General features: G+C 42.0%; 1 protein-coding gene across 3 annotated transcripts in view; it reads right to left on the minus strand.

Annotated features, from left to right (window-relative positions):
• MEGF10 (multiple EGF like domains 10) overlaps window positions 1–15,490 on the minus strand; it is a 252,373-nt gene extending 236,883 nt beyond the window's left edge. For 2 of the 3 annotated variants that reach the window (XM_033928980.1, XM_033928978.1), the window contains exon 1: window positions 15,320–15,490. The gene's annotated coding sequence lies outside the window, so the exon portion shown is untranslated. Of the gene's footprint in view, window positions 1–15,075; window positions 15,146–15,319 lie in introns of those variants that run through there. The other variant, XM_033928979.1, reaches the window with a different exon arrangement.
• Window positions 15,491–26,056: the final 10,566 nt, after the last annotated feature.

Raw genomic sequence — 26,056 nt, forward strand, 5'->3', positions numbered from 1 at the left:
CATCCAGCATTCTACCTCTCACTTTCCCCCTTCTATCATATCCATCCTCTCTATAACCCCCATCTGCCCTCTTTCTTCCCTATTCTACTTGGAATCTGTCTTCCCATTTCTCTCACCCCACCCCAATTCATTTCCACCAGCGTCTGCCACCTCTCCCACCCCCACATCCACCAGCACCAGCCCCCCTCTCTCTCCCCAACCCACATCCACCAGCATCTTCTCCCTCTCCCCCACCCCATATCCATCAGTGTCTGCGCCCTCTCTCTCCCCACATCCACCACATTTTCCCCCTAGCATATGCACTGCTGCTTTCCTGAAGCAGCAGCAACAAACTGAAACAAACCGGCTGCAGGACCTTCCCATGCATATCCGTGGCTGCCGGCTTTGCCCTGGAAGAAGTGACAGTGACATCAGAGAGGGAGGGCTTTGGGAAAGCAGCAGCAACAGCAGCGGTACAAGATGAAAGAGTGATACCGGAGGGGTGCTGGTCCCAACTTCGTCAACTGCACAGTGGGCTGAACGGCTGTGCAGCCTCCTGCTAAACTGTGCATGGCCGCACAGCTTAGAGTGAACATTGATTCCAGCCCTCTGTCTCAGCCCTCCAAAGATAGAAAGCTGTACGGAAGTGGAGGCCTAGCCAACAGCTCTGGCTTGGTGCATCTTGTAATAGCCCATGAGTGGAGTCAGAATTGGAGGGTGAAGGGAAAGATAGATATAATAGGCATCTCTGAGACCTAGTGGAAGGAAGATAACCAACAGGACACTGTGTTATCAGGGTACAAATTATATTGCAATGGTCGATCAAATTAGAGAGGGGGCGGATTATGCTATATATTAAAGATGGAATTGAATTAAACAAAATAAACATTCAGCATTTCATAGATAGCAGTGTGGAATCTATATGGATAGAAATTTCATAAGTGAAGAGAAGGAATACACAGGTAGGGCTGTAATACCACCCGCATAGCTTAAGATGAGTATATTTATTGAATTATCTAAAAATATTTAAAACATTAAAAATATTTATATATAAGAAAAATTAATTACTACAAGAGACCGATGATGATTAGGGGTGCCAGTGCTCTGTATGATCTAAAAATTTAGTGGCATACAGATGGTACCGCTGAGGTCTGTAAGTGTAAAAAGTGAAAAAAGAAAAAAAACTATCTAAGATTCTTCAGCTGATATATTTTTTGCTGGTTTGATTCAGTGGAGGTCTGAAGATTAATTAGAGCCGATTATTGCATTTTTATTCAGACATTTACCATTCTCCAGCCCTATTATTCTCACATTTTAAACGTCAAGTCATGTACAGTTGTACATCTTGGCCACATTCATCAGAAATAGCCAAACTGACTGATTTATCTGTTTATGGTCAACATGACTGAGAGGCAGAAGCCAATTCAGATATTACACATGCCAGAAGTCAGTTTGTCAATTAGGCTTTTTGTAAAATCAGACACCAGAAATAATCGAGCTGGATCCAGCCACATTTGATTGTAATTAACCTCCCCCCCCCCCTTTTTATGACGCAGCGTAAGGCTTTTTTATCACCTGCCATGGTGGTATTAGCTCTGATGCTCATAGCAATTCTAAGAGTGTCGGAGCTAATATCACCACGGCTTGCAATAAAAAAGCCTCATAAAAGGAGCCCCAATAGAGATGCACAAAACAAAAATGTTGGGATCGTTTTTGGCTTTTTCAGTCTTTTTTTCTGATTTTCAGGTGTTTATTTTGGTTTATTTCACACAATTATTTTAATAAACATTTTAATGTACATTAAACATTTTTAATACATGTTCAGAGGGCACTAGAGCAGGGAACAGCATGGGTGCTACAGATCAGCAAAAATAGCATGCAAATGTAGTCAAACGAGCTGCTTAGCTATTCCCTCCCAATGCTCAGAAAGCAAGGCCTTACAGAAACTCTGCCCTTATGGCAGGAAACCTAATGCCAGCTTTGAGCTAATGTTAGGATTTCCAGGCATTTGTTTGACTTTCGACAAGCCACCTGATCTTCTACCATGCCATCAGGAAAAGGAGAGCCTCTTTTTAGAATTCCCCCCAAAAACAATTTCCTACTTTTTTCAACAATTCATTGTAGTCTATTGCAAGCCTCCCCGGTCTTAACTCACATCATGTACCAGTATTGCTGCTGTTCAAACACATAGTGGGTGGTTTTGGCCTATTTCTGTCGCAGGAGTGAAACTGTGGAACAACTTAGCTGGACAGTTAAGGATGGTGAATGATATGCAGCAATTAAAAAAAAAATTTAAAGACCTCTTTATTTGTAGAAACTTTCTTTTGAATGGATGAAGATACTTATGTGTGTTTTTATTTGTTTTATTGTTTAATGAAGTAAGTTATATATTTTAATGTCACTTTTATGATTTATATATGTATATCTGGGGCTATAAGTGTTTTAAATAACTTCTGTGCTGTACAGAATAGCGCAGGAGTTCTGGGCATCAGCCTGTAGAGGTTTCTGTAAAGCAGTGAATCACAAATGTGTGCCACGGCGAGATTCCAGATGTGCCGCAGTGAGATATGAGCCTGTCACAGCCGGCACAGGTGCCAGCGCCTCTCCTCCTCTCTGCCCCCCCCCCTAGCATTCACAGACGTCGATGTGATCACGTCACGCACATGCCACGGTAAAAAATGGTTCCAACCTACAACTCTAGAGTCATAATGCCTGAAAGCATTTCCTGTTACGAGAGTATGCATGACACATTCCTTCAATTTATAACTCATCCTTGCAGGTCCCTACTATAGATAGACATGCCACCAACACTGACATAGATTTATTACAAATCTTAGTTCAACAGAATCTGATCTTTAAAAAAAAAAAAAAAAATACACACCTTCAAAGTGACTGCTTCTAGTGTTATCAGCTTCCTGGGGGACCCAGGCTTCGTCATGGCTGTTGACTGGAGTAGGCCATAATGCCAGCCAGTCATGCATAATAGCTTCTTTGTGTTGCTGTCCCCTGACTAGTGCTGTGTAACAATTATTGTCACTGCAGGCTTGGACTGAAAGGCATAGTTTCACACCATCCATCTCATTTTCTATGCTCACTTGGGCAGAATCTCTGCGAGTGAAAGCATTTCAGGATCACTTTCTTAGAATTAATCAGTTTAGTGTGACACTGAAAACTCTGCTAATCACTTTACGAAGTGTGCGTTATGACACTATGTGGAGGAAAATTTCACTAAAACCAAGAAGAAAATGTCTGGTTTGGGAGTAATTGATAAGGGGGGGAGGAAACAGAGAGAGAGAGATGACTAGGGCTACCATACGTGTCTTCTTTTTAGAGGACTGTCTGTACGGGCACCCGGAGGGATTTCCAAAACCCGGCAGTTGGTCTGGGTTTTTGAAATCCTGAGCTTGCAGACCATGTCTGGAAGCCTTTGCGCATGCGCAGCCATCACCGTGATGACATCATATGTACACATGCATGCGTGTGACATCATTGCATTGGCATCCACCCATGTCCGAAGGCTTCCAAATGCAACCTTCGAGCTCAGGGAGATTCATGTGGGGGCAGGGCTGGGGGAGGAATGGGGCGGGACTGGAACCAGAAGGGGCGGGACTGGGGGCAGGGACAGGTATCTTCTTTTTTCGAAGAGGAAATCTGGCAACCCTAGAGATGAGGAACTGCTGAATGGTGGAGTAAGAGAAAGAGATAGAGATGGGGAATGGGAGAAAAGTGAGGAATGGGAGAAAAGTGAGAGACAGAACAATTGGGAGGGGAGAGAGAAATAGAGCAATGCTGGATGATAGTGAGAGGAGATGCTGCATGGCTGGTGGGGAGATGTCCATCGAGAGGAGATGCTGAATGACTGGGGGAAAGGGAGAGATACAGAGGAGGAGAAGCTGCATGGCTGGAGGGGAGAGAGACAGAGTGTGGAGATGCTGCATGGCTGGGGGAAAACAGAGAGGGGAGAAGATGCATGGCTCAAAGGAGAGAGAGAGAGAGAGAGAGAGACATACAGAAAGAGGGTTAATGCTGCATGGCTGAGGGAGAGAAAGGAAGAGAGAGGGATATGCTGCATATCTGGGGGAGTCACACACACACACACACACACACACACACACGAGCACAAAAGATGCTAAATTGCTGGGAAGTGAAAGACTGCATGGCTGGGGAAGAGAGACACAGAGAGGGGAGATATGCATGGCTAGGGGAAGACAGAAGTACACAGAGGGAAAATGCTGCATGGCTGGGGGACGGAAAATTCACATACAGAAGGGTGATGCTACATATCTCAGAGAAGAGAGAGACATTCAGAAAGAAAGGTGATGATGTATGGCTGAGGGAGAGAGACACACACACAGAGAACATGCTGTATTGCTGGAAAGTGAGAGAGAGAGAGGTGATACTGTATGGCTGACAGGAGAAAAACAAACAGAGAGGGGAGATGAATGATAGACATGAAATAAGAAGAAAATGTCAAATAAATAGGTGACCCTGACAAGAAAGTTAAGAGAAGACAGGGGAATGCAGAAACTGGATACTGGGATGAAAATGATTAGAAAAATAAAATGACCAAAACAAAGGCAGAAAAAGTAACTTTATTTTCTATTTTAAACTGATAAGAGGTATGGAAAATTTTTCATATGCTGACAGGTTAAAAATGCTGGGGCTCTTCTCCCTGGAGAAGAGGAGACTTAGAGGGGACATGATAGAAACCTTCAAAATCCTAAAGGGCATAGAGAAAGTGGATAAGGACAGATTCTTCAAACTGTGGGGAACCACAAGCACTAGGGGTCACTCGGAGAAATTGAAAGGGGACAGGTTTAAAACTAATGCTAGGAAGTTCTTTTTTATCCAGAGGGTGGTGGACACATGGAACGTGCTTCCAGGGGATGTGATAGGCCAGAGCACTTTACAGGGGTTCAAGGAAGGTTTGGATAGGTTCCTGGAGGATAAGGGGATTGAGGGGTACAGATAGAACTAGAGGTAGGTTATAGAAGTGGTCAGGTCACAGGTCACAGACTTGATGGGCCGCCGCGGGAGCGGACCACTGGGCGAGATGGACCTCTGGTCTGACCCAGTGGAGGCAACTTCTTATGTTCTTAATGTGTCAAGTTTTGGAATGCATATATGTGTCAGAGCTGGTATTACACATGTCCATTTCAAAATCTCTGTTGATTGGAGCTCAGGGGTATTTGGTTGAAATTTATTTGACTTAGGGGGTACTTGGCTTAAAGAAGTTAGGAAATGGCCGACCATGGCACTGTTTGGATAAAACGGCAGTAAGTGGCTTCTAAGCTGGTCCCAGCCGTGGGTTGATCTAACACGGATATTCAATGTTTGGGCATGCATGGCTCCCGGCACTAAAAATCTGGTAATGTGTTCTGACCCAGCAGCATTTATGGGTAGAGCCATAAAAGAGGTGTCTGACTGAAGGAATATGTAAAAGATTTTGAGTATTTGATCTTAAAATTCTAGTGGAACTGTAAGGAATAATTAGCCTGTCCAAGAAAGTGGGTATATGAAGGGATTTTATTTTAAATGTTAGCAGTAAAAAATTTTTATATGTAATTCGAGGTGTTATCAGAAGCCAATGTGATTTTATTAGGAATGGGGTTATGTGATCAAATTTTTTTCCTTTATGCATTAGTTTAACAGCAGTGTTTTGAATAATTTGTAGCCTATGAAGTTCTTTTTGAGGGAGACCATTATATAAAGAGTTGCAGTGGTCTAACTGAGAGATGACTAAAGAATGAAGAAGAATATTGAGAGAGGAAGGTTCTAATCATTCTTAGTTTGTAAAAACATTTTTTTTTTTTAATTTATTATTTATTCATTTTTAAAACTTACAATAAGTGCAACAGCATATAACAACAATTTATACTTAAATACAACACTTAATATCCTATTAAAATCTAATTCAGATCTCATAACCCTCCCTCCCCCATATTCAATACCTTTCATCAAATATAAGACATATAATAACCCCCTCTCCACATTATTTAACGACAGAGCCTATTTGTGTATGAAACGTTAGTTTGTTATCTAGTATTACTCCATGAATTTTGACAGAATTTGCGAGTTTTAGCAATGTAGATTTGAGAAGGATGGGGGAAACCGGTAGATCCTGCCATGCCATTCCCCCCCCCCCCACAACCATGAGATAAAATATTACTTTACATTAATGAATTTTATTCCGCCATTACCTTGCGGTTCAAGGCGGATTACAGAAGAAGATTTCTGGACATGCCCAGAGGGGTTACAGAGTAGAGTGGGTTGCTTCAGAGGATTGAAATGTTTCATACAGTGTTAGTTAGTCCTCATGGATTTCTTGAATAGCAGGATTTTTATTTCTTTTCTGAAAGTTTTGTAATCTGGGGTCGCGATTAGTAGATTGGAGAGTTGGTGGTCTAGTTTTGCTGCCTGTGTGGCTAGAAGGCCATCGTACAGTTTTTTCCATTTGATGTCTCCGATTGAAGGGTATGTGAATGGTGTCTGGGTTCTCCTGCGTCTGGTTGTGGTAGTTTGGATTAGACGGTTGTTCAAGTAGGCTGGGCTGTCACCATTTATGGATTTAAATAGTAGACAGTAGAATTTAAATAGTATTCTTGCTTGAATTGGGAGCCAGTGTGAGTCAAGGTATGCCTCGGTGATGTGGTCGTGTATTCTTAGTGAATAGATTAGTCTCAAGGCTATGTTTTGTACCGTTTGTAGTTATTTTATGCCCACTTCCCTCCTGCCATGCTGAACCCCCCCCCCCCCCCCCCAATGCGAGAGAAAATTGTCAGGAGGGATGCCCATTCCCTCCTGCCAATAGAGGCCCTCCCTAAACCATCCCCTCCCCTCCCCCTTTTCCCCCCAAAAAAAATAAGGCAGAGGGATGCCAACTCCCTCCTCCCACCAGATGCTCCACCGAACGGTATCTTTTTCTGAAGTTGGAAGCAGGAGGGAAGCACGGTCCCTCCACCTTAAAGGCCCAACAATTCAAAATGGCGGGCTTTCCCTCCTCGGTGCATAATGTGATGTAGGGAGGGGGCCTTAGACATCTGAGCCAATTAGGGCCTTGGGCCTCTCCCTGCCCGCCAATTTGGATTGGTGGGCCTTGAAGGTGGAGGAACCATGCTTGATGTTAACAAGCAATAACTGTCTACAGCTGCCATTAATTGGCACTAATCAGTAGTTATGCACGTAACTGCCATTAGTATTCTACCGTATGTGCAACTGCAATGGGGCATGAACCAGGGGGACGAGGCGGGTCAGAAGTGTGGCTAGCACTTACGCGTAAGGGTTGTAGAAAGCCAGCAGTTACACACGCATGAACATTGTCCTAATGTTATGCTAGTAATTTAGAATGGTAACTTGTGCTAGTACTGTATTCTATAATGGCAAATGGCGAACTTTTGCTAATATTCTATAATGGCAAATATGTGTGCAATTGTCAATACAGAATTTGCGCTTAGCATGCATCATCCTGTTGCCTAACTTTACACCCAATTCCCATATTCTGTATATGGCACCTTAAGTCATGCATCCAAATTGGTGTAGCCAATCTGCGAGCACAACTTCATTGTTTAACAAGACTAATTGGTGCTGAAAACTGGCAATTGACACCTCATAATTGGCACTAATTAGAAGTTGCGCATATCACTTGGTAGGCACATTCTATAAAGTGCTTCGCATCAGTTTTAGTGCATGATTCTGAGAAGGGGGCATTCCTATAATTTATGTGCAACGTTATAGAATTCGCCCATTCTGCGCACAGTTTAGGCACAGGATTTTAGGAGTGGTTTTTCTTGTCCTAAATGAGTGCATCTAAAAGTTATGATGTGCACTTGCTTATGATTCTATAAGGTGTACGTATGTTTTACAGAATCACACTAAGCATGGTTCTAGTCACACCAATTTGTGGGTGCCATATATAGAATATGGACCAATGTATGTTATCAAAGCATGGTAAGGGGGGAGGGCAAGAGGGTGGTCTACCCCAGCTGCCATGTTAGTGGGGGTGCCGGCACCCCTCTTCCTCTCCGTGCCCTTCCCTTCCCCATACCTCTAGTTGAAGTTGGTGTTTGCGGCGGTCAACAACGTGCTCTTCGCGACTCCGTCGGTTCTCCCGCTCTCGTCACTTCCGGGTGCCGCGCATAGGAAGTGATGTCAGAGGGAGGTCCAAGGAGGTCGTGAGGAGCACATTGCTGACCGCCGTGAGCAACAACTTCAGCTAATAATAATAATTTTATTTTATATACCGCCATACCCAAAAACTTCTAGGCAGTTCACGATTTATTGAAATATAAATAATGCAAATCATTGATCAACAAGTTATATGCATATAATATAAGAAAAATACATACATGCAATATAAAGAGGGTACAACAATCTTAAAAGAATAAAATATTATAATAATAAAATATATTAAGAACTCAGCCTGTTAAATAATTGAGTTTTAATCTGCTTTCTAAAATCAAGATAAGAAGAGGCATCAAGCACAATTTGGGCGAGCCATGAAGTTAGTTTGGCCGCCTGGAAAGAAAAGGTTCTTTCCAAGAACCTTTTATAACGACATAATTTTAATGAGGAAAAACAAACAAATGTATTCTTCGAGAGCTCTTATTGTTATAGAGGTGCGGGGGAAGGGAGGCAGCGACGAGGGCATCACTACTCCGGGTGCCATCGCCCTGTGCGCCTTGCACCCTCGCTACGCCACTGAAATCTCCGGCACTGCAGCAGAAAATCTCACTCATTATTTTCATTCCCTTCTATAAAGGGATGTAAATATAAGAAATTTCATGAACGACTGCTATCTTTTCAGGCAGCCTTATGGACTAGGGATTTAACTCATATATTCATACTAGCTGATGCCCCGGCGTTGCACGGGTATTTAATTATAGCAATAACACTGTAAATGGATTCAAATAAAGATACTTTATAGTGGTGAATGAAATTATTTTTTTACAGCTTTATAAAAAGTACAATATTCAAATTATAATGTGAAATATTTGACAAAATGAATACAATACAACTAACACAAAACTTGATTATAAACAACATTTTTAGTTTCACCTCCAGGAGCAAGAACATATAAATTCTTGGGTGAACCCACCCTTGAGCAAGCAACACAGAGTTGTCCATGGGAAAAACAGGGGGATCTTAAATCCACTCCACAGTATGTAATAGTCTGTCCCTGTGATTTGTTGATTGTGATAGAGAATGCAAGTCTCACTGGAATTTGCAAGCTCTTAAACTGAAAAGGAAGATGTGTTGCAAGTTTCGTTCAAATCGGGCAAGCCGTTTTTGCGTTGGCAGCTTTTTACAATTTTTCCATTGACATGAATGGGTGAAATCAGATTTTCTGTTTGTAGCTCTGCCCACGTGTGCAGGTGGGCCACGAGACCCCCAGAACATATCATCCCAGGTAGTGAGGGATCTGCATACCAAGTTTTGTTCAAATCGGTCAAGCCGTTTTTGCATGATCGCGGCACATACACACACTCACACATACATACATACACACATACATACCTCCTATTTATATATATAGATTCCCAAATTCGTATCAACAATTTCGACGTGCCTTAAAAACGTATCTTTTTAGGGAATCTTTCGGAAGTTAGATATTGGATGTTTATTCATTTGTATTACTAGTCTTTGTGAACCGCATAGAACTTAATGGTATTTGCGGTATGCAAGTGAGTTTTATGTTATGTTAAGTGAAATGAGATAGGCAGGAGTGCTTATTCCCCCCATCACATTCTATGAATGTGGCAGCACCGGACGCACTATATAATATATTACTTTACTTTAAAAACACAAACAGCGAAAGCTGGAAATTACTCATCCAGATTCACCCAGGTGGTGTTTCACTTATGCTTGGGGGTTGCAAACGAGTTAGTCATACGTGAAAACAAAATCCCTGCAGAACTTAAGAAGAAATTATGGCATTTCAGAGAGTCTCCCCAAAACAGGAGCCCTGGAGTGAACATAGGATGGGGAAAGGCTGTACGTTTCCTGTACGAGAAGCAGCACGCATGCCATGCTTTCCCTGACTGACTCCATAAAGAGTTCTAATCTTGGGCCCCTCTTGTCAAAGAGAATAGATCCGACTCAAATTAAAAATGTTCTTAAAGCTGGATTATTTATTCCTTATCGCCATTGCTTGCCATGTTCTGCCTCCCTCACCCAGATGTGACTTTTCCACTTCTTTCTAGTATGTTTTCAGTGTTGCCTGCAGCGAAGGTCAGAATAAATAAATATATATGACACCCGTCTGCCTACACTTGTGATGTCATTCCCAGCAGACATGAAAAGGAGCAGAATCGGGATCTTACTCAAAATGGTCATTTTGCTCTTTTGGAATCCTGTACTGAATAAGGCCCTTCAAGAACAGCCCTCTTCTGTTTTCAGCTTGTCCAGGAAGGTTTTAACCAAATTCTTTTAGAAACTGGGCTAGTCTGATAATGGAGTTCTTCTTTTATTTCTTTATTCCACAGGCCTACGGAATGAGAGCCGACACCTCCCTGGAGACTCCCCTTCAGAAGGAAACTTAGTCATATTTGTGGACAGAGGAGAGTATAGTACGATGATGATCTGCTCCTCATGCAGATATGGTGCTACACAGTACACACCAAAACATCTCCCAGGATCAGCTGCTGCTCGTTGATGGAAAAAAGAAATGTGTTTTCCATCCCTTGTGTCCTGACAAGTTCCTCTGAAATAGTACACTCGGGGGAAAAATAGCTATCATCACCACAAAAAAAAAAAAAAAACCACCAAAAAACTTGTTGCCAGTGTTGCTGTTAAAAGTTTCTGCAGGCTGAAAAATTTGGTCCAGTTCTGGTTTTGCACCATCACAGATATGGAATGGTAGGTTTTGCTTTTCCCATGGCAACTAGTACAGTTGTGTGGACCCATGGGGAGGGGGAAGGACTTCTAACCAGCTGCCTCTTCAAAACCCAGAGCACGGCCTCCCAAACATGTCCTGTAGATCCTACGCCAGTACTATAGCGGTGGATGTCTACAAGAAAGAGAGGACTAAGGACCAAGAATTCTCCCTCTCTCCCCATGTCCCATCCCCTCGCCTGCTCTCACTCCCCCACCAAATTTAAACTTTTAGTAATTTAGCTGGTGAGGGATACTCAAGCCTTACCAGCCGAAGACATCAGCAGTTCAGTGCCACAGATTTGTGACTGGGATTTGACAGGCTATGGTTTATTTATTTACTGGGATCTATTAATCGCCTTTATGAAGAGATTCACTGAAGGCGGTTTACAGCAAATATAATTCGCCTTAAAGTTTACAGTTTTGTTAACAGCATAACAGTAGCATAAAGTCCAAATATAAACATAAATACAAATATAAAATCAGCAGTTTGAAAATAATAGGACTCCCATGAAACTGTTTCAAAAATGCACTTATTAACAATACTGAGGTTCAAATAATAGAGATATAGTACCATCTGCTGAGGACCAGCCAGCACGGTTTCAGCAAAGGCAGATCTTGTTTGACGAACTTACCATACTTCTTTGAAGGAGTAAACAGGTAGATAGACAAGGGCGACCCGGTCGACACTGTATATCTGGATTTTCAGAAGGCGTTCGACAAGATTCCACATGAACGATTACTTCAGAAAATTGCAAGCCATGGAATCGAGGGTGATATATGTGGATTAAAAACTGGCTGGAGCATAGGAAACAGAGAGTGAGGGTACATGGACAATCTAGGACTGGAAGAGCATCACCACAGGCTCGGTGCTTGGACCAAGTGCTCTTCAACATTTTTATAAATGATCTGGACATTGGTACGACGAGTGAGGTGATTAAATTTGCAGACGATACAAAGTTATTCAGAGTAGTGAAGACACAGGGAGATTGCGAAGATCTGCAATGTGACATAATCAAGCTCGAGAAATGGGCATCGACATGGCAAATGAGGTTCAATGTGGATACCAATGTGTAAAGTGATGCATGTCGGTAACAAAAATCTCATACACGAATACAGGATGTCCAGAGCAGTACTTGGAGAGACGTCCCAGGAAAGGGACTTGGGAGTTCTGATCGACAAGTCGATGAAGCCATCTGCGCAATGTGCGGTGGCAACAAAAAGGGCGAACAGAATGCTGGGAATGATAAAGAAGGGGATCACGAACAGATCAGAGAAAGTTATCATGCCGCTGAACTGGGCCATGGTGCGCCCTCACCTGGAGCACTGGTCGCCATACATGAAGAAGGACATGATGCTACTCGAAAGGGTCCAGAGAAGAGCGACTAAAATGGTTAAGGGGCTGGAGGAGTTGCTGTACAGTGAGAAACTGGAGAAACTGGGCCTTTTCTCCCTTGAAAAGAGGAGATTGAGATGGGACATGATCAAAACACTCAAAATACTGAAAGGAATAGACTTAGTAGATAAAGACAGGTTGTTCACCCTCTCCAAGGTAGGGAGAACGAGAAGGCACTCTCTAAAGTTAAAAGGGGATAGATTCCGTAAAAACGTAAGGAAGTTCTTCTTCACTCAGAGAGTGGTAGAAAACTGGAACGCTCTTCCGGAGGCTGTTATAGGGGAAAACACCCTCCAGGGATTCAAGACAAAGTTGGACAAGTTCCTGCTAAACTGGAACGTACGCAGGTGAGGCTGGACTCATTTAGCGCACTGGTCTTTGACCTGGGGTCCACAGCGTGACCCAGCAGCAGCAAGCAATTCTTATGTTCACTTCAGAAGCTGGTTATGTTCAGCTGGTGGAGAGTTAGTATCCTTGCCTGCTATGTGGTATGCCACTGCTAGGTGGGCTATAGTAAAAGTAGACAAGCCCAGGTGGAGAAAGCCACGAGCCATCCTTTAGGGCAGTGTCTCTTAAACTGTGTGCCACAGCACACTAGTGTGGCCCGAGAGATTCCAGAATTATACTTTATTTTTAAAAATTCCCTTCCTAAGTATACACTAGAATAGATGACATGTATGTCGCATATGCAAGAGTGTGTCAATGGTATGAGTGTCTGTGTGCATAAGGATACAACAACCACCCAGACAAGCATCATTCTTTGATGTGTTTGGTCCTTGAAAACTAACAGCAAGAAATTTTATTTTTATTTTTTATGCAGTAGTTGTCCTAACTTGAGCAACAAAGCAATCAAGGCTTTGTTACCGTTTGGATCTTCTTATGTTTGCGAACTTGGAGTTTCAGCTCTGACAGAAATAAAAATAAAAAAAAGAACGACTGCAGATGGTGGATGATGAAACGTGAGTTTGATGTCAACTATCAAGCTGCATTTTGAGCTAAGTTGTACTCAAAAACAAGCACATCCATTCTATTCTATCTACTTTAGTTTCACTGTTGTTACAATTACCCATATATAGCTTAAAGAACTTTAAATAAATAACTTTCAAATTTAATTTTTTGCTGGTTTTGCAATTTTATAATTTCAATTATAATATGCCGTGAAAAAAATTTGCTCCGTTTAGTGTGCCGGAGCAAAAAAAGTTTGAGAGGCACTGCTTTAGGGGATGGGAGGGCAAAAAGGTAAAGGTTTTCCTAGGGCAGGGATAAACAACTTTTATACACAAGGGTTGCATGAACATCAGTACAATCCCCAGTGGACCACACACAGAAAATTAACAAATGCCACATATAATTCACTACAAGCAAAATTCAATTCCATGACTGAATGAACAAAATTTTTTATCGGAATGGCCTGTTACCATATACTTCTGTCATTACTTTAAAAGTTTAATGAAATCTCTAATGCTATTCTGAACATATCTGTAAAACACATAGGCCCTTTCACTAAATCTTAGAACATACTAATGGACATTAGCGCATACTTAGGGCCTCTTCTATCAAACTGCACTAGCAGTTTTTAGCGCAGAGAGCCAAGCCGAATGGCCTGCGCTGCTCCTGACGCTCACAGAGTTCCTATGAGCATCGAGAGCAGCGTGGGCCATTCAGCGCGGCTCTCTGCGCTAAAAATTGCTAGCGCAGTTTGATAGAAGAGGTCCTAAGTGCCGTGTGACTTACAAAAATAAAATACAACATGCAACATTTACTCCTCCCCTCCCTTTATACTAAACCGCGATAGCAGTTATTAGCGCAGGGAGCCACGCAAAATGCTCCGCTCTGCTCCCGACGCTCATAAGAACTCTATGAGAGTTGGGAGCAGCGCGGCTCCCTGAGCAAATAACTGCTATCATGGATTAGTAGGGGGGGGGTTAGTTTGGGCTAATGCCCATTAGCACATGCTAAGCTTTCTTAAAAGGGCCCCACAGTATTTAAAATTGCTAAAATTCTGGTTAAATGACATCGATGCAGGCGGTTTTCTGTGCATACTTCCCATAGACTCAAAGGCTGCATAAAATTCAGTGGTGAGCGGCAGGTTACTCAGCCCTGGCCTATGCCCTCAAATACCCTTGAGCCAGCTCTGGTTGCCAACCACATATCTGCCCCACCCACACTTCATCCCTTTTGCTGCGTCTCAGATCCAGTCTTCAGTTTCCTAAGTTTGCACAACAGAAACCGTGTCACCACCGTTAACCCTCTCAAACATGCAGCACAGATTTTCCAGAAAAAGCCTAAAACCAGTAAGAACAGAGAAAAGTCAGCACTGTTGAAAGGAAAATAAAAATACTGTACTGCCAGCCAGCCATAACAGGAAGAAACTGTTCTTTAAATCTAATCAAATCAGGTAAATACATCAGTGATACCCAAGCTGGAAACCAAGAAACCGTTAAATGGTTCTTTGAGCCTCAGGGCAACTCTTTTGCACAACTGAGAAGCTTTAAAAATTACAGGCAACAGAATTAGGTAAGGATGCGTATTTGAGGATGGTTCTGTAATACCCAACTGCTGAAAGGCTGTATTCACAAAATCACAAGAGCAACACGGGGACAGCTCAGTCCCACTTCCATCTCACCACACTTCCTGCAGAAGACAGAAAAGCTCCTCGGATGAGAGATCAAGGCAGCCCCAAATCTCACCCTCTGCTGATGCTACACTGATATCTTTGTTGTTTTTGTGGGACCCTCGCCTTCATACAGGAATCCAGAAGTTTTATTTTTAACATTCGGTCGTAGTCACCATTTGTTGTTTTTTATTATTATTATTATTCTGGGACCTACCTTTTGAGCTGTTTATTGCCAGCATAAGATTTTCAGGATTGGCTCTGTCCTCTCAGCCAACTCGATCATTTGAATTACAAATCAGTTGGACCATTGGGGAAATACTTCAACTGCCCTCCCCCCCTCCTCCTCCCTGCAGACAGGCAAGTGTAGGAAATCACTTGCCTCCCCTCCCCCCCTCCCCCAAGAATCCTCTGCAGGTGCATTAGCACTTCCCTCCTCCTCTCTCAGACGTTGTCTTTACCTCCTTCACGAGAAACTTCTTGTCTCGAGACCGTGCAGCACTTTCTCCCGGGCCCGTGAAGCGAAACTCTGCAAAAGGAGGAGAAGAATGAGCCAAGGAGACGCTGTTCTCTCCCTGTGACCCGCCAGCACTGTTTGAACTGGGAGTGAAGTTCCCAGCACAGTCAGTCCCGTTTCCTTGCTCTGCTGGGAGGGAGGGAGGGAGGGGGGGGATCAGAGGGCGGCTGCTCTGGCTTCACTACTGGTCCAGCGGCTCCCCGGACACTGCCGTCACTCTGCCAAACAGAAAGGATTCACACAAAGGGGAACCTCCTCCCCACCACTCCACCTTCCCACACGGTCCTTCCCGGTGCTGTTCAGAGAGAGCCTGCCAGGGATGACGGCGGTGCTAGAGGTCCCCGCGCCCTCCTTTTCACTGCTCTGGGACTTTCAAGTGCCATTCCCCTCCCCCCCCCCAAAAAAAAAAAAAATAAACCCTTACGCAGTTCATTTGCATCCATGGCCGTTTGGTGGAGGATGGGCAGGGGAGGGCTTCAATGGCTGGGAGGGTGTAGATGGGCTGGAGTAAGTCTTAACAGAGATTTCGGCTGTTGGAACCCAAGCACAGCACCGGGTAAAGCTTTGGATTCTTGCCCAGAAATAGCTAAGAAGAAAAAAATAAAAAAATTTTAATTGAATCAGGTTGGGCAGACTGGATGGACCATTCGGGTCTTTATCTGCCGTCATCTACTATGTTACTATCCAGCTACTGGGTGACCATTTTGCTCACTCCTCAACGTCTGCGACTTGCCGCCCTTTCCTGAATCTATTGAAATGCAAAGCCGAGTTTGAAGCGCTGTAACTATGTATCGTTTATTTGTTATCTTTTGTGAGCTGTTATTAAAAAAAAAAAAAAAAAATCGTGGTTGACTTTGTTTCTCTTGAGTCTACGATTTGATAGTCCACTATGAATTGTCCCTTAACAAATTCAGTAAACGGGCAAATATAATTAAAATACATCTCTCATAGAAGAGGGACAGCTGGCTTTTTTCTCCATCGTTCCTGTGGGCAAGCACATATGTGCACTGTCTGACCACAGCACAGGTGTAAATATGCATTGGCGTAGTAAGGGGGGAAGAGGGGCGGACCGCCCCGGATGCCATGTCGAAGGGGGCGCCAGCACCTCTCCACCCCGCCATATCACATTCGTGCCATCCCTTTCCCCCCCCCCCCCCCCTCTGTAGATCTTCGCTAGAATTACAATAATCCAACCTGGGTAAAATCAAGCATTGAACTACTATTCTGAAGTTATATTGCGTCAATAATGGTTTCAGCCTACTATACAGTGTACTAGTTGTACATATCCCTTCTGAATGATATTCATGATATGTTTTCCCATTGTCAAAGCTGAATCTAAACAAATCCCCAAGATGTTCATCTCCTTTTTCACCTCAGTGTCCCCAACACATCCATACAGTTAATCACATTGGCCTCATTGCTCATGTAAATGAAGCATATATCATAAAGATGGAAACATATACCGGACCCAACATGGTCCATGGTTCGGCGTCTTTTGCCTTCATCGGGGGTCCTTAAGAAGGAACAGTATAATAAATAAAAGATATGTGTGGAAGATGTGTGATGAAATATAAAGCACTGAAATGTATTAATAGTTGGTGAATGGTGTGCCTAATTATGTCAAAAATAAAATGAGTAATCTACTAGAATTGTATAAAAGAAATATAACATATGGTATGTGTAATTTGTGTAAACAATGAGATTGAAAAGCATGTATATGAGTTGGCTGACAAGGGGGATGCCATCTCCCCTCTCCCGCCTTTACTCCAATGTATACATATTGAGATATTTAAGTCTGTCCCCATACACCTTTTGACCATTTTAGTAGCCTTCCTCTGAACTGACTCCATCCTCTTTATATCTTGTTGAAAGTGTGGTCTCCAGAATTGTACTCAGTATTCTAAATGAGGTCTCACCAGAGTCTTATACAGGGGCATCAATGCCTCCTTTTTCCTACTGCCTATACCTCTCCCTATCACCCTAGTATCCTTCTAACTTTCGCCATCACCTTTTCAACCTGTTTGGCCACCTTAAGATTATCACATACTATCATTCCCAAGTCCTACTCCTCTTTCGTGCATAAAAGTTCTTCATCCCCTACACTGTACCGTTCCCTCAAGTTTTTGCAGCCCAAAATGTATGACCTTGCATTTCTTAGCATTAAATCTTAGCTGCCAAATTTCAGACCATTCTTTAAGCTTTGCTAGATCCTTCCTCATGTTATTCACACCATCAGGGGTACTCTATTGCAAATTTTAGTACCAAAAATGTTAAAAAGAGCAGGTCCAAGAACTGAATTTTGAGGCACACCACTGATAACATCTCTATTCTCAGAGCGATCTCCATTGACCACTACCCTCTGTCGCCTTCCACTCAACTAGTTCCTGACCAGTCTGTCACTTTGGGGCCCATGCCTAGGGCACCCAGTTTATTTATTAGATGCCTGTGTGGAACATCTAAATGCATCAAAGGCTGAGTGGAATTGTCCAGATCAGAATGATGTGCACTAATGAAAGTGTCCTCCAATGCATCTGATAATATAGGAATCTTTATTCATCCAATGACATAAAAATACGTCCAACGACTCAATGACTCGACATGCACATGTTTCGGCCAACAGGCCTTCCTCAGGAGTCTTGAGCGCCACCAATGTGAATATCTAGAATATGTTCCCACTCTGATAGGTCTTACCAGACTTCGAACAAAAAAGAAAGTCAACTACCGTAACTTCCATGGCTGAAAAATCCAGTTTTGCTGCACCACATCTAACATACTCCCTCTATCCAATTCGCTGGTCACCCAGTCAAATATGCAATGCTGATGCAAAACAAATGTGCAGAAAGATAGAATCTCATTAAACAGGGCAATAACTTAAAGGAATATGCTCCAATCAATTTGGTTGTTTAATCCTTGAGATGCCAATGACTCTAACTTGTAATCAGAATGAGATTTTCTTTGTTGCAGCCTCTGTACACAACTTCCTCCTCTCTTCCAAACCACTGCAAGAATCTTAAGCTATTAAAATCATCTGGTTTTTCTATACAAGGCTCATTCAATTTCTTCATTTTCAAATTAGATTTATGTTCAGCCATTCTAATTCTTAAATATCTTGAAGTTATGACCTTGTTAACATAGTAACATAGTAGATGACGGCAGATAAAGACCCGAATGGTCCATCCAGTCTGCCCAACCTGATTCAATTTAAAATTTTTTTTTTTTTTTTTTTTTTCTTCTTAGCTATTTCTGGGCGAGAATCCAAAGCTTTACCCGGTACTGTGCTTGGGTTCCAACTGCCGAAATCTCTGTTAAGACTTACTCCAGCCCATCTACACCCTCCCAGCCATTGAAGCCCTCCCCTGCCCATCCTCCTCCAAACGGCCATACACAGACACAGACCGTGCAAGTCTGCCCAGTAACTGGCCTAGTTCAATCTTTAATATTATTTTCTGATTCTAAATCTTCTGTGTTCATCCCACGCTTCTGAGCTATACGTTGGACTTAGATTATATAAATATATTTTGTCTTATAATTCGTGAAATTCTTCAAAATATACCCCCTGCCATCCACCGGATTTTGAAATTCTTTGATTTGTAAGGTAATGCCCCAAATATTACATGTGATACATTTAAAATGTCCTGTTGGTAAAAGTGATTTCTTCATCATAGGGTCTTTCAATGGGCTGGACTTAAAATCGCTTTAAGATGTCTTTCTTTGGAAAACGCCACTCTCATTGACAAGTTCTGAAACACGGGATGTAGCTGCACTATTTCCTAATTCTCTTCTATAATACTAGCCACTTCAGTGCCTCAATACACAGATTTGTATAGAATCTTCAATTGTACACTGTCCTCTTGTTGAAAATAATAATTCTTGATTGTAATACTTTGCTCTTTCATACATCTTTCTTAAGACTTTTTCTGGACAATTTCCATAAAACGTTAAGAAAGCTGTGCACCCTGATAGTTCTTTTTTTAAATTCTTTATTCATTTTTAATCTTACATCAAGTGTACAAATAATAAAACATTTGAAACTAAATACATCACCTGAATTTCTTTCTAATATAACATCAAATATATAAATTTATTCCCTTCCCACCCACCCCCTTTCCTTTAACATTTAATCAAAAATATACAATATAAATATTCTTTTTCTTTTGATTAAACCCACAGTAAACTATAAACCACCCTCCTCCCCCCATTTGCAAATATACTTTCACTAGAAAATGGTGTCTATTCATTACAATAAGTTGTCAATGGCCCCCAGATCTTTTTAAATTTATTATAATACCCTTTTTGAGTAGCAATTATGCTTTCCATTTTATAAATGTGATACAACGAATTCCACCAGAAGGTATAATTTCATCTACTGCAGTTTTTCCAATTACTTGTGATATTTTGAATGGCGACCCCTGTCATAATCAATAAAAGTTTATTGTTTGATGAAATCTGACTCCTTGTTCTCATTGATGTACCAAATAGAATCGTATCATATGATAATGCTACATGATTCTCTAATAAACAATTAATTTGGGACCAAATTGATTTCCAAAAGGCCATGATAAAGGGACAATAGAATAACAAATGATCTAGAGTCCCTACTTCAAGTTTACAATGCCAGCATCTATTAGACTTAGAGCTGTCTAACTTTTGTAATCTAACTGGGGTCCAAAATGCTCTATGCAACAAAAAGAACCAAGTTTGTCTCATAGATGCAGACACTGTACACCCCATCCTCCAAGACCAAATTTGTGGCCATTGAGATGCAGAAATTTGTTGCTTAATCTCAATGCTCCAAATGTCTCTGAGGCCAGTCTTTGGTTTTTTATTTATAAATCCTGTTATCAATTTATACAACTGTGCGGCTTGGTGTCCCAAGAAGTCCGCCTGAAAGCCTAAGAATAGTTCTTTGTGTGGCTGTCAGCACCTATAGTTTGCCTTGAAGTCCCATCTGATCCCCCATCTCCATACTCTTCAAGGTGCTCTTCTTCTAGTTTGTTAAACTTCCTTTCCACTTTAACTTCTCTGGAGGCTTGCGATCTGTGCTTCCTGCAGTGCAGCTGTTATCGTTTAGCACCACACAGCTCTCACTGTCTTTGAGCCACACAGAGCCCAAACTCCCATGAGATTGTTATAATTTAATAAGAATATTGTGGTAATCTGAGCAGTATAAGACTCAAAGTCACTGACAGCCACATGGTACAAGAAGAAAAACAGAGCAGCTGTTCCAGAGAAGATGGGAGAAGAGTGGGGCAGGGGGGCTGCACTTAGGCCCAAATTCTGTAACCAGCGCCTAAAGTAGACACTTATATCGGAGGCACCCAACTAGATAGGCGCCTGTCTAAATTGAATAACAAGCTCAATTAAGCTTTTTAATCAGCACTGATTGAAACATATGCGCCTATCCAAAAGCACGATGCTGTAACAAGGCCTAAAAATTTAGGTGGCCTTCAAAAAAATAGGCGCTATACATGTTAGGCGTGGGCGTGGCTACATGTTAGGCGCCTTGTTACAGAATCATTGCTCTTAAGCGTGCTTATGCGCTCAGCTAGGCGCCTCTTTTAGTTGTGTCTAGAGTTGGCCTATTTCTTGGGCACCTCCAAAATAGGTTCCGCTCAGCGTGATTCATTAAACAGCACCCAGTTTTATTTGAATCGCGCTGAACAGTGCCTAATTTTTGGGCGCTTCTTATTGAATTTGCCCTTTAGTGTCAATGGTGATCACCGCTGATTCTGGCCTAATGACTCTTTCTCAGTCTCATCACTGAGATCTGATTCTGTTTTCAAATTTAACTAAATACTGGTGAGTTATGGTATAAACGTTACAGAAATTCTTCTTCAGACCTGATGTTTCTTCCTTATGATTCCCCTCAACTTAAATTCATGAGTCATATATCCAAAAAAGAAAAGGACATGCAAGAATTCACAAGGAACCTGTGTCCAAATAAAAGTTCTCATCACTCCAATAACTATTTTAGCGTGCTAGGTCATATTGAGAAGTTTTAACATTTCGGTTTCCAGGAGAGTAATACCTGCATGGTGGCCCTTTGATAGATGCAGCGTTATTATGGAACCCTTGAGAAAGCCTGGAAAAGGGCGAAACGGCGTATCTAAGATACGTTTAGAAATTTCTTTGCTGGGTGAAAGATACGTTATTCAGAATATCAAAGAAAGCAACCATCATTGAAATTCATTTTAAAATAAGGAAGCATTAGAAGATAAGTAATAAATACAGTTAATAATTTTAGAATGTTACACAAAGGTTGGGCGAGATTTTGAGAATCAATGATGCAAAAGTGGAATTTGTAAGTCTTGGCTAAGAAATTTCAAGTCATTTGTCCATGCTGGTTTCTGAGATTCTCAACCACCCTTTCCTAACATTCTATGCTCTAGTTGTGGGGATTTCATTTTTCCTGTTGATTTCTCCATTTTTAATCTCATATATACCATCTTTAAAGATACTAGTGTGATACTCCAAATAAAAGTTCTCATCACTCCAATAACTATTTTAGCGTGCTAGGTCATATTGAGAAGTTTTAACATTTCAGTTTCCAGGAGAGTAATATCTACAGGGTGGCCCTTGGAAGCATTCTTCATGCAGCTCCTCATTTTTGTCCTTGATGCATTATATGAGGGTCATTTCATAAATAATACACACTATTTTTTTTAATTTACATGTTTTGTTTTATTTTCAAATATTTCTTTACAATCCTTCAATATAGTTTCCCTGCTTTGCAATGACCAAGTCCCAAAGTCCGGGAAGCTTTATTATTCCATCCAAAACACTATTTTTGTTCAGTTGCCGAATGGCTCGGGTAACGGCAGAAGAAAGCTCTTCCAGAGATGCAAAACGATGTCCTTGCATAGGATGGTTCAACTTTGGAAAAAGGTCAAAATCTGGTGGACTCATGTCTGGACTGTAGGGAGCATGAGGTAACACCTCCCAGCCGTATTCACATAGTTTTTCAATGACGATATTCCCATTGTGTAGGCGAGCATTGTCGTGAATAATGAGTGGCCCAGACAAGAGCAACTGAGGTCGGGTTTTGTGCATTTTTCAGTGTATTTTTTGCAAAAAATCACGATAATACACTGCTGTGACACTTCTTCCACATGGAACTTTGTCTATGATGATGATGCCTTCATGATCATAAGCAAAAATCATTTGTTTGACTTTTAATTGAGCTCGTCAAAATTGTTTTGGTCGTGGGGAAGATGGAGCTCTCCATTCGTTGGATTGTGATTTCAGCTCCAGCTCAAAGTCTCTGACCCACATTTCATCAATAGCAACATGAATCCACCAGACTTCAACCTTTTCCAAAGTTGAAGCAACCTATGTGTGGACATCGTTTTGCATCTCTGGAAGAGCTTTCTTCTGCCGTTACCCGAGCCATTTGGCAACTGAACAAAATCAATGTCTTGGATGGAATAATGAAGCTTCCCAGACATCAGGACTCAGTCATTGCAAAGCAGGGCAACTATCCCCCCTCCTCTAAGAAACTGTGATAGCAGTTTCTAGCGCAGAGAGCCGCGCTGAATGGCCCGCGCTGCTCCCAATGCTCATAAGAACTCATTCAGTGTGGCCCCCCATGCTAGAAACTGCTATTGCAGTTTCGTAGAAGAGGCCCTATATTGAAGGATTGTATAGAAATACTTGAAAAAAATAAACATGTAAAAAAAAAAAAAAAATAGTGTGCATTATTTATGAAATGACCCTAGTATTATATACTTAACACCTACATTCACAGAGATGCCAAGTCATACTCATTTGAAGGCTTTCTCACTCTTACACTCTTTGAGCCTTATTTCTCACTCATCAGAGCTTCAGTACACTGATCTTGATCACTACTTTCATGAGAGGGAAGCCTTAGAGAAGTAATCAAATGGTCCAACCAATAGGAAGATTCATTGACAGACTGCTCATCCCCTATTGTTCTTCAAGAACACTTCACTCTAGTAATCAATTTCCCCTACACATCCCCTCATTAAGACATATTTTCTTTGATACCACTAGGAAGCAAATATTTTCAGTTACCGCCCTTACGCTTTGGAACACACTTCCACTATACCTACAGGAAGAGACAAATCTTGAAAAATTTAAGGGAAACTTAAAAACCTTCCTATTTAAGGATGCTTACGACCTCTGACTTCCCTATTTCTACCGATTCTATCAAAAGGAAGAGCTTAGCTGCCCCTCCCTAATGTTCTATCCATCGCTGTTCATCTGTCCTATTCTCAATTGTAGTTCAGCCCTCCCTTCCATTTGTTCCTGTAAGTTGTGCATTTGTCTTATGTCTTTGTTTTATTCCCCAAAACTTTTTTAAAATTAGTTTTATCTTGTAACCTTGCACACCGCTTAAACAGCTATTATAAGCGGTATATCAAATTTTAATAAGCTTGGAAACTTGAGCACACCTTACCCAGTCCCTTTTGCCTTTAGTGCATGTACATATGTGCTCTGAAACTGAGGTACATACTTAATTACTCGGCAGAAGACAATTTTCAGCTAAAAAAAATTGCCCAAATTGTTTCCCGCTTTGCCAGTATTCTTTCAGTCTCCAAAGAAAAGCCAAAATCATGAAATGCTGTCTTGATTCATTTGCAGTACTACACTTCAATTGCTCTAGACCAGTGGTTCCCAACCCTGTCCTGGAGGAACACCAGGCCAATTGGGTTTTCAGGCTAGCCCTAATGAATATGCATGAAGCAAATTTGCATGCCTATCACTTCCATCATATGCAAATCTCTCTCATGCATATTCATTAGGGCTAGCCTGAAAACCCGATTGGCCTGGTGTTCCTCCAGGACAGGGTTGGGAATCACTGTTCTAGACCAGGGGTAGGCAATTCCGGTCCTCGAGAGCCAAAGGCAGGTCAGGTTTTCAGGATATTCACAATGAATATGTACGAGATGGATTTGTATGCACTGACTCCTTGAGGTGCAAATCTATCTCATGCATATTTATTGTGGATATCCTGAAAACCTGACCTGCCTGTGGCTCTCGAGGACCAGAATTGCCTACCCCTGCTCTAGACTTATACCCTTGACGTACCCTCTGAAAAATCTCATTTTGGGGGGCCTTCAATCACATTGCTTCGCATGGTAAAGCTCACTCTTTGAAATAGTTTACTCTTGGCATCTCTGCATTCACTGACTCTTCTAGTCAAAGGAACTTGGCCGCTGTCTGTCTGTATTTCACACTTGCTCTCCACATCTACCCTAGATTCAACAGGCTTCATTACTTCTCCTACTGTGTAGTGCTACAAGGTACACATGGCACTGTACAGATACACATGACACAGTACTTTCTCTGTAGAGTGTGTGGCGCAGTGGTAGGAGCTACAGCCTCAGCACCCTGGGGTTATGGGTTCAGACCCCATATTGCTCCTTGTGACCTTGGGCAAGTCACTCAGTCCTCCATAGCCCCAGGTATATTAGATAGATTGTGAACCCACCGGGACAGATAGGGAAAGTACTTGAGTACCTGATCGTAAAACCACTTAAATAAACCTTGATAGGCAGTTTATAAACACCTTATAAACTTGAAAAAAATCAATGAACAGAAGGATATTGAGGACAGAGATTGAGGTACTCTAGGCAGAGCTACTTCAGTGGTTCATGGATATTTCCACTACTGGCAAAATGCATTTCTGAAGTCATGCAGAATGTTTTCCCCCTGTAACATTTACTTGTTCACAAGGATTTACAGCAATTTTATAATTTTTTTTTGTTTCAAAATTGTAATGCTATCGTTAGACTATAGCACCACCTGCTGGCTGTCATAAAACAAAGTTGAAAAGTTACAAAGGAATAGCATCCTCAGGCAAGGCAGCCAGTTGTCCAGATTGATTCTGGACTGTACTGAAATTAACATCAGTTTCCTGAAGCCAGAAAGGGCACCTGCACATGCTGTAAATGAAGGGTGAACCAACAGAGGCCCCTCCAGATAGTATTAAGGTGAACATTTGCATGAGCAGACCAGGAGCTCTTCAGTCTCCTGCTGCTTCAATCTCTTTCCATAGCCTACTGGTTGCCAAAGTTACTTCCTCAACAACAGGTCATGGGAGAACACTGGAGCTGCAGCATAGAAGAGACCGATAACTGAGTGGCTGAGAGCTGACCTCAGGACAGTGAATTACAGGCACGATGGTTCAGAGAGCCAGCAAGAAAGAGCTGTTGCTGATGGGGGAAAAAAACCCCAATTCTATGCAGAAAGGAAGAATGTTTTATCCAAACACTAAGGGCTCCTTTTACGAAGGTGCGCTAGCGTTTTTAGCGCACACACCGGATTAGTGCGTGCTAGCCAAAAAACTACCGCCTGCTCAAGAGGAAGCGGTAATGACTAGCGCGTGGGGCATTTTAGTGCGTGCTATTCCGCGCGTTAAAGTCCTAACGTGCCTTCATAAAAGGAGTCCTAAGAGCTGTGGCAGGTAGCGCTTTGACTGCCTCCCACCAACATTGAATATCCAGGTTTTTCAATGCTGACTAGTGCATGACTGGTTAAGGTGATAACAGAGAAAGCAGTGGGAACGGACAATGAGCAATCCACAAGAGCCAGCGGTAGGAGTCAAAGCCTTGTTTATTTTAATCCAGGACGTACAGTAACATGGACCTGACACAGAACTGTGTTTCGACGAACATAAGCGCCTGCATCAGGGGTCCCTAATATAATTTTTAAAACTATA

Source organism: Geotrypetes seraphini, chromosome 1 (genome assembly GCF_902459505.1).
Source record: "Geotrypetes seraphini chromosome 1, aGeoSer1.1, whole genome shotgun sequence".
Classification (NCBI taxonomy): Eukaryota; Metazoa; Chordata; class Amphibia; order Gymnophiona; family Dermophiidae; genus Geotrypetes; species Geotrypetes seraphini.